The 10,088-nt window shown below is 42.1% G+C and overlaps 1 protein-coding gene across 1 annotated transcript in view; it reads right to left on the reverse strand.

Annotated features, from left to right (window-relative positions):
• LOC306769399 (phosphatidylinositol 4,5-bisphosphate 3-kinase catalytic subunit alpha isoform) overlaps window positions 1–3,710 on the reverse strand; it is a 62,228-nt gene extending 58,518 nt beyond the window's left edge. Inside the window, exon 1 of the mRNA XM_079257983.1 lies at window positions 3,536–3,710. The gene's annotated coding sequence lies outside the window, so the exon portion shown is untranslated. The remainder of the gene's footprint in view (window positions 1–3,535) is intronic.
• Between the last annotated feature and the right edge of the window lie 6,378 nt (window positions 3,711–10,088).

Consider the following 10,088-nt stretch of genomic DNA (forward strand, 5'->3'; position numbering starts at 1 on the left):
GCAAGGCAGGGCATAACAGTATTGGCATTTATGGGAATTTATGAGCATTGGTGTGTGTTTATGAGCCCTCAAAAGGCAATATCAAGCGGCATCATGGAACAAAAACTATAACTATGTCTACCCAGACCAAAGCTGAGCCCTCAGCTTGCCGGAACTGGTAACTTAGACAAGGTTAGCAATAGCAAAACAAAAATGTGCAAGAGTTAAGACTGCCAACCATTATTGTTCCATTTCTTAAAAAATGAAGATGTTGTCTACTAAAGATGAGGTCCTTCCTTGTGGGGATTGCCTAAAGAAACAAAATTTTCCATCGGCCCACCGCCTAAATGTAGCAGGAAAGAGAAAAATCTAAAAATAGTGAAAATCATTATAATGATTGTCACCATTTCATACAACAATATTATCATTGTAAAGTGGGTGTTTTCAGTATTATTATAGTTAGCATCACAGTTTCTATCAATGCTTGTATATATGATAATAAATCCTGCAATCATCAGCGCTCTGGTTGCCTGATAACCACCTGTCCTCATTCCAGATACAGAAGCCACATTTTGTGTGTTAGTGTTCGTCTGAGAGAAAGCAAGACAGAGTCAATGCCCACCACACCCAGGAGGACATAGCCAGTTTAGCATGGACCATGTCACGACCCTGATATTTCTGAACAGAAGTGTCGAGTGTTATGATTCAGGAGGTAAGATGTCTGGTTTGGAGATAGAGGTAGCCAACATTGGAAATGTATAGTGGTCTGACCAGCTTTTGCTAGTTAATATTGATTCATCCCTTCCATATAAAATGTATAGTGGTCTGATTAGCTTATCCTAGTTAACATTGATTCATCCCCTCCACATAAAATGTATAGTAGTCTGATAGCTTATCCTAGTTAACATTGATTCATTCCTTCCATATAAAATGTGTAGTAGTCTGATTAGTTTACAGTAGCTAATATTGATTCATTCCTTCCATATAAAATGTATAGTAGTCTGATAGCTTATCCTAGTTAACATTGATTCATCCCTTCCATATAAAATGTATAGTATTCTGGTTAGCTTATGGTTATTAACATTGATTCATCCCCTCCATAAAAAATGTATAGTGGTCTGATTAGCTTATCCTAGTTAACATTGATTCATACCCTCCATAAAAAATAGCTTATCCTAGTTAACATTGATTCATACCCTCCATATAAAATGTGTAGTAGTCTGATTAGCTTATGGTAGGTAACATTGATTCATCCCCTCCATAAAAAAAAAAATAGTGGTCTGATTAGCTTATCCTAGTTAACATTGATTCATCCCCTCCATATAAAATGTGTAGTAGTCTGATTAGCTTATGGTAGCTAACATTGATTCACCCCCTCTATATAAAATGTTTAGTAGTCTGATTAGCTTATGGTAGCTAATATTGATTCATTCCTTCCATATAAAATGTGTAGTAGTCTGATTAGCTTATGGTAGCTAACATTGATTCACCCCCTCTATATAAAATGTTTCGTAGTCTGATTAGCTTATGGTAGCTAATGTTGATTCATTCCTTCCATATAAAATGTGTAGTAGTCTGATTAGCTTATGGTAGCTAATATTGATTCATTCCTTCCATATAAAATGTGTAGTAGTCTGATTAGCTTATGGTAGCTAACATTGATTCACCCCCTCTATATAAAATGTTTCGTAGTCTGATTAGCTTATGGTAGCTAATGTTGATTCATTCCTTCCATATAAAATGTGTAGTAGTCTGATTAGCTTATGGTAGCTAACATTGATTCATCCCTTCCATGTAAAATGTATAGTATTCTGATTAGCTTATGGTAGCTAATGTTGATTCATTCCTTCTATGTAAAATGTGTAGTAGTCTGATTAGCTTATGGTAGCTAACATTGATTCATCCCCTCTATATAAAATGTTTAGTAGTCTGATTAGCTTATGGTAGCTAATGTTGATTCATTCCTTCCATATAAAATGTGTAGTAGTCTGAATAGCTTATGGTAGCTAACATTGATTCATCCCCTCTATATAAAATGCATAGTATTCTGATTAGCTTATGGTAGCTAACATTGATTCATTCCTTCTATGTAAAATGTGTAGCAGTCTGATTAGCTTATGGTAGCTAACATTGATTCATCCCCTCTATATAAAATGTTTAGTAGTCTGATTAGCTTATGGTAGCTAACATTGATTCATCCCCTCTATATAAAATGTTTAGTAGTCTGATTAGCTTATGGTAGCTAATGTTGATTCATTCCTTCCATATAAAATGTGTAGTAGTCTGATTAGCTTATGGTAGCTAACATTGATTCATCCCCTCTATATAAAATGCATAGTATTCTGATTAGCTTATGGTAGCTAACATTGATTCATTCCTTCTATGTAAAATGTGTAGCAGTCTGATTAGCTTATGGTAGCTAACACTGATTCATCCCCTCCATATAAAACGTATAGTAGTCTGATTAGCTTATGGTAGCTAATGTTGATTCATTCCCTCCAGACAGTAATCCTGGACTGGATCAAATTGGTTTTTCATTACTGGTTACCACGGTAACTTAGCCAGACAGTGATCCTGGACCCAATCCGATTGGGTAGTTAGCTTTGGTTACCACGGTAACTTAGCTGGACTCACATAAGCTTTGATGATGGGTGAGAATATTGACTTTTATGATTCGGATTAATGGAAATACGCCAGATTTTCCAGTTTTTACCTCCTTTCTACAGAAACAACCAAACAAACAGGTTAAATATTCTGCTGCTTGTTTTTTTTTTTCTTGTTTATTTCCTGAACTTCGTGATAATTTTCCCCCGTGTGTCTTCCTCTCCAGCATCCACGTCTCATTGTCTCCGAGTCTTTGTGTTCTTTTGACCAAGCCATCAAACAAAGAAAGTAGGACACGCGCACGCACAGACACACACACACACACACACACACACACACACACAGGAACAAAAGCAGCAGAGTGTGTGCTGTAATCTGCAGAAATACTCTGATTACCCTTCTTCTTTTGTTTCCTGTGTGTGTGTGTGTGTGTGTGTGTGTGTGTGTGTGTGTGTGTGTGTGTGTGTGTGTGTGTGTGTAAGCCGGCTTCCTTCATTTCACTTCCTGTTGACCAGCTGATGGAAAGGAGCAGTTCGTGATGTTTTTACACAAACCTCTTGACAATCTGCTAAAGGACAAAGAGCTGATCTGACAACAGTCAGGGTGAATCTGGACACAGTGTCTCATCTCTCATTGTTTATTCAAAGGTCTTGAAGAAGAAAACAGACATTTCCCTCCATCTTCCCACCAACCAGAACTAGTCTCGCTTGTTTGTGACATCACTGGAAACGTCATGTGATACCGATAAGTTGATTGACAGGTCTGATATGATGGTTACTGATGTCACACAAAGACACCCCTCAGACTTAGATCCTTTCTTCCGCCCATGACCTCAGACTATGATATGGTTGCCATGACAACAGCATTGTGAGCATCAGTGAGGAGGATGCGGACAAAGAGAAAAAAGGAGGAAGAGGAGGCAGAAGGACTCTTTGTTGTGTAACAGACTCACCTGAGCTCCTTCCAGTTTGTCCAGTAGCGTGTCCAATCATGTTGTCTCCATGTCTGTCCTCCCATTATCTCATCATGTATGAGCCGGTGGATCCATCTGAGCACCTGGTCTGCAAAAACAGCTCCAGTCCGGGTCCCAGGTCTTGCCCCGGTCCCAGTTCCAGTCCTGGCCCCAGTTCCCGTCACGGTCCCAGTTCCCGTCACGGTCCCAGTCTGTTCTGCAGCAGGAGGAAAGCAGCTTCTGGCCGGCAGCATCAGAACAATGTGTTTGGGAAGAGGATGGCGGGGTGGGGGTGGAGGGGGTAAGGTGTCGGCTCTTCCTGTCTTCTTAAAGGGCCAGCAGCCCCCACAGACAGGAGTGAGCGGACAGAGGTCTCACTCTGTCACATATCTGGACAGTATGTTCTGCGATGGTTCTTTGTCTCTGTAAGATGTGTTTAGAATCACGTCGGCATGTCGAGGTAGATGTTTCTTCTCCTCCTCCATCGGTTTAAAGAAGTTAAACTTTGTTACAGTAACCTTCTGCCTCACACACTTTCATTCAAATCAAATTAAATTTATTTATCTGTTAGGAGCCTGGTTTGCACGGGAGACGGTGCAACAGACACAATAAAAGTATTAAAACTTGTCATGTGTTTGATCACAATAAATCATTAAATACATGAAGAAAAATTAGAATAAAGAGCTACAGTTTCCAGATCAGCTGTTTAACAGAGGTTGGGATTAAACTATAGGATGTCCTCTTTGAGTCATTACATTTTATGTGTTTTCTCATGTTTGGGTTCTTGTTTTATTTTGTAGTGTTCTTTCTTTCAAAGGTCTTTTATTGAAACTTTCAAAGGTCAACAAAGAACATCAGGCAGAAACATAGTGAGGGTTTTTTTTGTTTTTCTCCCATTAATATGAATGGCACCCTCAGTTAAGAATGAGGTAGTATTAGAACAAAGCAACATAGTGCGCACCCACTACCCATCCACCACCCCCCCACTACCCACCCACCCACACTCCATAATTGAGAAAAAAAAAACAAAACAAAACAACAGAAACGTAGTCCCTCTCTCTCTCACTAACATACAGGCACACAAACACACACAAACAGGGTTGGGGGGGGGGGCTACTCTGATATGGATGTTGTATGTTTTTCAAAAAAATCCAGAAAGGGGCGCTAGGTGCTGTAAAACCTATCAACAGACACAGCAGATTCATCATATCCAAAATCCAGTGTGAGACAGAGGGAGGTAAGTACTCCTTCCAGCGTAGTATGATAGCCCTGCGAGCTATGAGAGAGGAGAAGGCGAGGATCTCATTCTTAGCTTTTGGCATGTCACCGTCTGGGGGCAGACCGAAGACCGAAGATGGCAGTCAGGGCGTTTGGGGAGATATGATGGTTAAATACCTCCGAAATAGATTGAAGGTAAGACTGCCAGTAATTTGACAAGGATGGGCAAGACCAGTACAAATGGGGGAGAGAACCAGGGGCAGACTGGCATTTGTCACAAATGCGGTCAACATTTGGGTAGATGCGAGCTAGTTTAGTTTTGGAGATATGGATTTGGTGAACGACTTTAAACTGCTGTAGCGAATGCCTGGCACATATAGAGGATGAGCTAATATGCTTCAGGATAAGCTTCCACGTAGAGTCTGGAAAAGGAGAACCAAGATCCTCCTCCCAAGCTGACCTGATAGTTACGAGGGGATGGTTGTGAATGCTGGAAACGGTATCGCAGAGTTTAGAAAAGATACCTTTAGACGTAGGATTAAAAGACGGAAGTGTATCAAAGTGGTTTGCTGGGGGTTCCTGTGGAAATTTGGAATTAATTTCTGAAGGTAGTGTCACACCTGGAGGAATCGAAAGAAATGGGATGTGGGAAGACCAAAAGTTTGGCTCAGTTGAGAGAAAGAGGCAAAGTTTCCATTTATAAATAGATCCCTGAAACACTTGAGGTTCCTATCAGTCCAGATATTAAAGGCTCTATCAAACACGGAGAGGGTGAAAAAATGGTTGGATGCAATGGGATGCAACTCCCTGACAACCATGTTACCATGGAGGCTGGTTGAAGAGACAGGGAGTGCAGCGCAAACACGAGCAGGAAGAAAGACTGAGCCAGAGGCACAGGCTTCCATTGCCACCCAAACAAGGGGGGGAGAGGTTAAAATGAAAGTGAACCCAGTGTGAGATGCAGCGAATATTGGCAGCCCAATCGTAAAACTGGAAATTAGGGCAGGCCAACCCATCCTCCTGCTTTGGCCTTTGCAGGAACACTCTGTGCAGTCCGGGGGGCTTGTCATTCCAAATGTAAGAACCAAGCAATGAGTCAAGGGCTTTAAAAAGGATTTGGGGACTAAAATGGGGAGACATTGAAAAAGATATAAACATTTTGGAAGTATGGTCATTTTAATCGAATTAATCCTACCAGTAAGAGAGAGAGAGAGAGGGGGGACCATGTTGATAGAGAGACCTTGACTTGGTCAAGCAGGTTGAGGAGGTTGCACTTAAGAAGGTGCCTATGTGCTCTTGTGACGCAAACCCCAAGGTAGGTGAATCATTCAACCGTTACTTTAAATGGGGAGACCATGCCAGCTGCCATGTGTGTACTTTTGCTAACTGGAAATAATTTGCTTTGCACAGATCGATCTTATAACCTGATAAGCGGCCAAAAGTTTCAAGGAGAGAAAGAATTTCGGGAAGAGAACTGTTAAGGTCGGTAATGAAAAGAAGAAGATTGTCAGCATACAGTGAGACTTTGTGCTCTGTACCCCACGGATGGCAAGAGCCAGCGGATGTATTGCAATAGCAAAAAGAAGTGGACTAAGAGGGCATCCCTGCCGAGTTCCTCTGTCAAGGTCAAATGGCTGTGAATAGAGGCTCTTTGTCAGGACTGACACAGAGGGAGGCTGGTAAAGTAGTTTGATCCATGATGAAAACAAGGGCCCAAACCCAAAACTAGAGAGAGCATGAAAGAGAAAGTCCCACTCAACTCTATCAAATGCCTTTTCGGCATCAACAGAGATTCCTGCTGATCTCTGTCAACCGAGTAAATGATGTTAAATAGTCTCCGGATGTTGTGGAAAGAATATCAGGCCTTTATGAAACCAGTTTTGTCAGGTGAAATAATGAAAGGGAGGACCTCCTCTAGTCGAGTGGCCAGAACTTTTGCTAGGATTTTAACATCTGTGTTTAGTAAAGAGATGGCTCGATTCGAGGAGCACTTCAAAGGATCCTTATCTTTCTTTAACAGCAGAGAGATGCAGGCTTGGGTCATTGTTGGGGGAGCGTATCAGAGTCGAAGGAATCAGTGAACACTGAATAAAGAAAGGCTGAAAAACATGATGACAGTTTTTTGTAAAACTCTGGTGGCAAGCAATCAGGACCGGGGGCTTTGCCTGCTTGCATGAAGGATATTGATTTTAATATCTCATTCTGAGTGATAGGGGCCTCCAATTTGGTTTTCTGGTCCACAGTCAGCAAGGGCATATCTAAGTTATGGAAAAAGTTTTCTAAAGTAGTGTTATCCAGTGTAGAGTCTGAGCTATAAAGGTTTGAGTAAAAGGCACGAAAACTGCCATTAATTGTTTTCTGATCTGGGGAAACAGAACCATTACCAGATTGGACACCAGGGATGATATGTCGAGCTCTTGAACCCAGCAGTTGGTTAGCCAAAAGCCCACTTGACTTTTCTCCATGTTCATAAAAAGTACACTTGTTTCTAAGAAGCTGGCTATCCACACGACGGGAAGTGAGGAGATTAAGTTCAGATTGGCGTTTTAGACGCTTTTTGTATAGCACAGGAGAAGAAAAGACGGCATGTTGTCTGTCAATACATAAAATCTGGTTCACAATGTCAGTCTGCCTCAACTTAGAAGTTGTAGCCTTGTGAGCTGCAAAGGAAATTATTTCGCCCCTCAAATAGGCCTTCATTGCTTCCCAGATAACCTTTTTAGACATGCCTGGGGTTTCATTCTCTCAAAAAAAAAACAGCTTAATTTGGTTGGACATGTGGAGTACAAAGTCGTCGTCAGCAAGCAGCACTGGGTCCAACCTCCAGTGTCTTCTTGTGTGAGCAGTTCCAGAGAGAAAAAGGCTAAGAACAACCGGAGCATGGTCAGAAATAACAATACTGTCATAGCTACAGTGTTTAAGATTTGGAAGCAGGGAATTATCTAGGAAGAAGTAGTCAATCCGAGAATAGGTCTGGTGAACATGAGAGAAAGAGTATTCTCTGCTGGAAGAGTAGAAGAAGTCCCAGGGATCTGAAAGGCTGCAATCAGAGATGAAGGATTTAATTAATTTAGCAGATTTACTTAGGGTGGTGGGCTTGCGGGAGGAACGGTCCAGATTTTCATTCATAAAACAATTGAAATCTCCACCAAGGATCAGAGAGTGTGACTCAAGATTGGGAAGTTTGGAGAGAAAGCTTTGGAAAAATTGTACGTCATTTGTGTTTGGGGCATACAAGTTGGCCAAGGTGACATATCTGTCTCCCAGCTTCCCTGAAATAATAACAAACCGCCCATTTCTGTCAGAGATAATTTGGGAGGATACAAAGGAAATGTTTCTATCGATGAGGATAACTGTGCCCTTTGCCTTGCCCCCAAATGAGGAGTGGAAAACCTGCCCAGTCCAGGCCCTTCCTAGTCTGAACTGATCAGAGGGACGGAGATGGGTTTCCTGGAGAAATATGATTGCTGCTTTGAGATGTTTTAGGTGTGAGATTACTTTGGATCGTTTCACGGGGTGGTTCAGCCTCTTCACATCCCAACTAATAAAGTTAATATCACTCATTATCAAGCTGGATGATATGTTGACAACCTGTTTGAGCAGCCCAGGGGGGAGGGGGGGAGGGGGGGAGGGAGGAGGACGTGGGAACACATACATATGCACACAAATGGGAAAAAAACCCACCCTCACATAAAACCCACAATGAGGCTTGATGCACAAATATCAAAGCCTCCAGTCGTTCCTGACTAAACCGAGAAACCTGCTTCTTAGCTTGCTAGCTCCCACCTAACATTTAAAGGAAAGGAAGTAAACATACCCAGAGTGACAACAGTATCACCTATACACAGTGGCAAGAGCCTTTAAATATAATCATTTTTCCCTTCCGGCTCGGCTGGAGATCTATATCAGGCAAAAGTTATGTTACCAGCAAATAGAATAGAATAGAATAACAATGATTTCTAACACGACCCCTGAGTAATAAACAAATGAGCAACAGCTTTATGAAATACACCTGAGACGGAACTTATGGTCCACACTGCGTGGCCGCGGGGGGAGTAAGCGGTCTGAATTACTCACAGGACCACTGGCCGTGAGTTCGCAGACAAAACCAGAGGGTCCTTGTTATGTGACCGATCACGGTGGAGAGGATGGGCTTTTGTCACTTAGCCGTCGGTCATATGATTAATATGAAGAGGCATGAGACTGCTTTATAATCCAACAATGAGTCTGACTCTTTATTTCAATGTACTTTCCAACCAATATCACATTCCACACAGATACAGCAGGCTTTTATACTCTCTTGCTGTCAACCTTAAGAGATCAGCCCATTAAGGTGGGGTTACAATTACCAACCACGAAATACTAACACCTATTTAAAAGCATTAAACACAACAAAGCATAAATATTTACATATACACATCTCTTTTTATATAAACCCATCAGTCAGTGACTATCAAACCTTGTTACATACATAAAACTATTTAATCTTTAAACTCCATCCCCCTCCTCGTTAATATGGTCCATTCCTGCAGCTCTTAAGCAGGTAGTAGAACCTACTTCCCTCTTTAGCTCCTGCGCTTCTCCAAGACCACAAGAGGTAAGTAGTAACTTTAGTTGTTAAGAAAAATAAAACAAATGTATAGGAAGTTTTCTAATCAAGCAATGCTAACTCAAACTCTCTTCACAGAGGAAGGCTGGCCAGTCCCCCTCCACAAATGCCTATCAACATTTGATTTGAAACATTTCAATAAACAATTGATCAGTGTGCTTACTCATTGTCATCACATACCTTTTGCATCAACTATAAAGCAGCACTTAGTGATGGAGTCACACATCTCCATCACAGCTTTCCTCCACACTCCTAATAAAGTTGTCAGCATGGCCACTTCTTCTCACCGCTCGGCAGCATAACGCACAGCATCGCGGGGAAGAGGAGAGATGGACGGAGACCCCGCTTGTAGACTTCTGCTATGACGTCCTTATAATGAGAGCGGCTGCACGGTGGCGCAGTGGTTAGCACTGTGGCCTCACAGCAAGAAGGTCGCTGGTTTGATCCTTGGCTGGTTTGGTCAGTGGCCTTTCTGTGTGGAGTTTGCATGTTCTCCCCGTGTCTGCGTGGGTTCTCTCTGGGTACTCCGGCTTCCTCCCACCATCCAAAGACATGCATGATAGGTTAATTGGTCACTCTAAATTGCCCCTAGGAGTGAGTGTGAGTGGTTGTTCGTCTCTCTGTGTGGCCCTGAGATGGACTGGCGAGCTGTCCAGGGTGTACCCTGCCTGTCGCCCAAAGCCAGCTGGGATAGGCTCCAGCTTCCCCGCGACCCTGAATTGGAAT

The sequence above is a fragment of the Telmatherina bonti genome, assembly GCF_933228915.1.
Source record: "Telmatherina bonti genome assembly, chromosome: 18".
In the NCBI taxonomy this organism is placed as follows: domain Eukaryota; kingdom Metazoa; phylum Chordata; class Actinopteri; order Atheriniformes; family Telmatherinidae; genus Telmatherina; species Telmatherina bonti.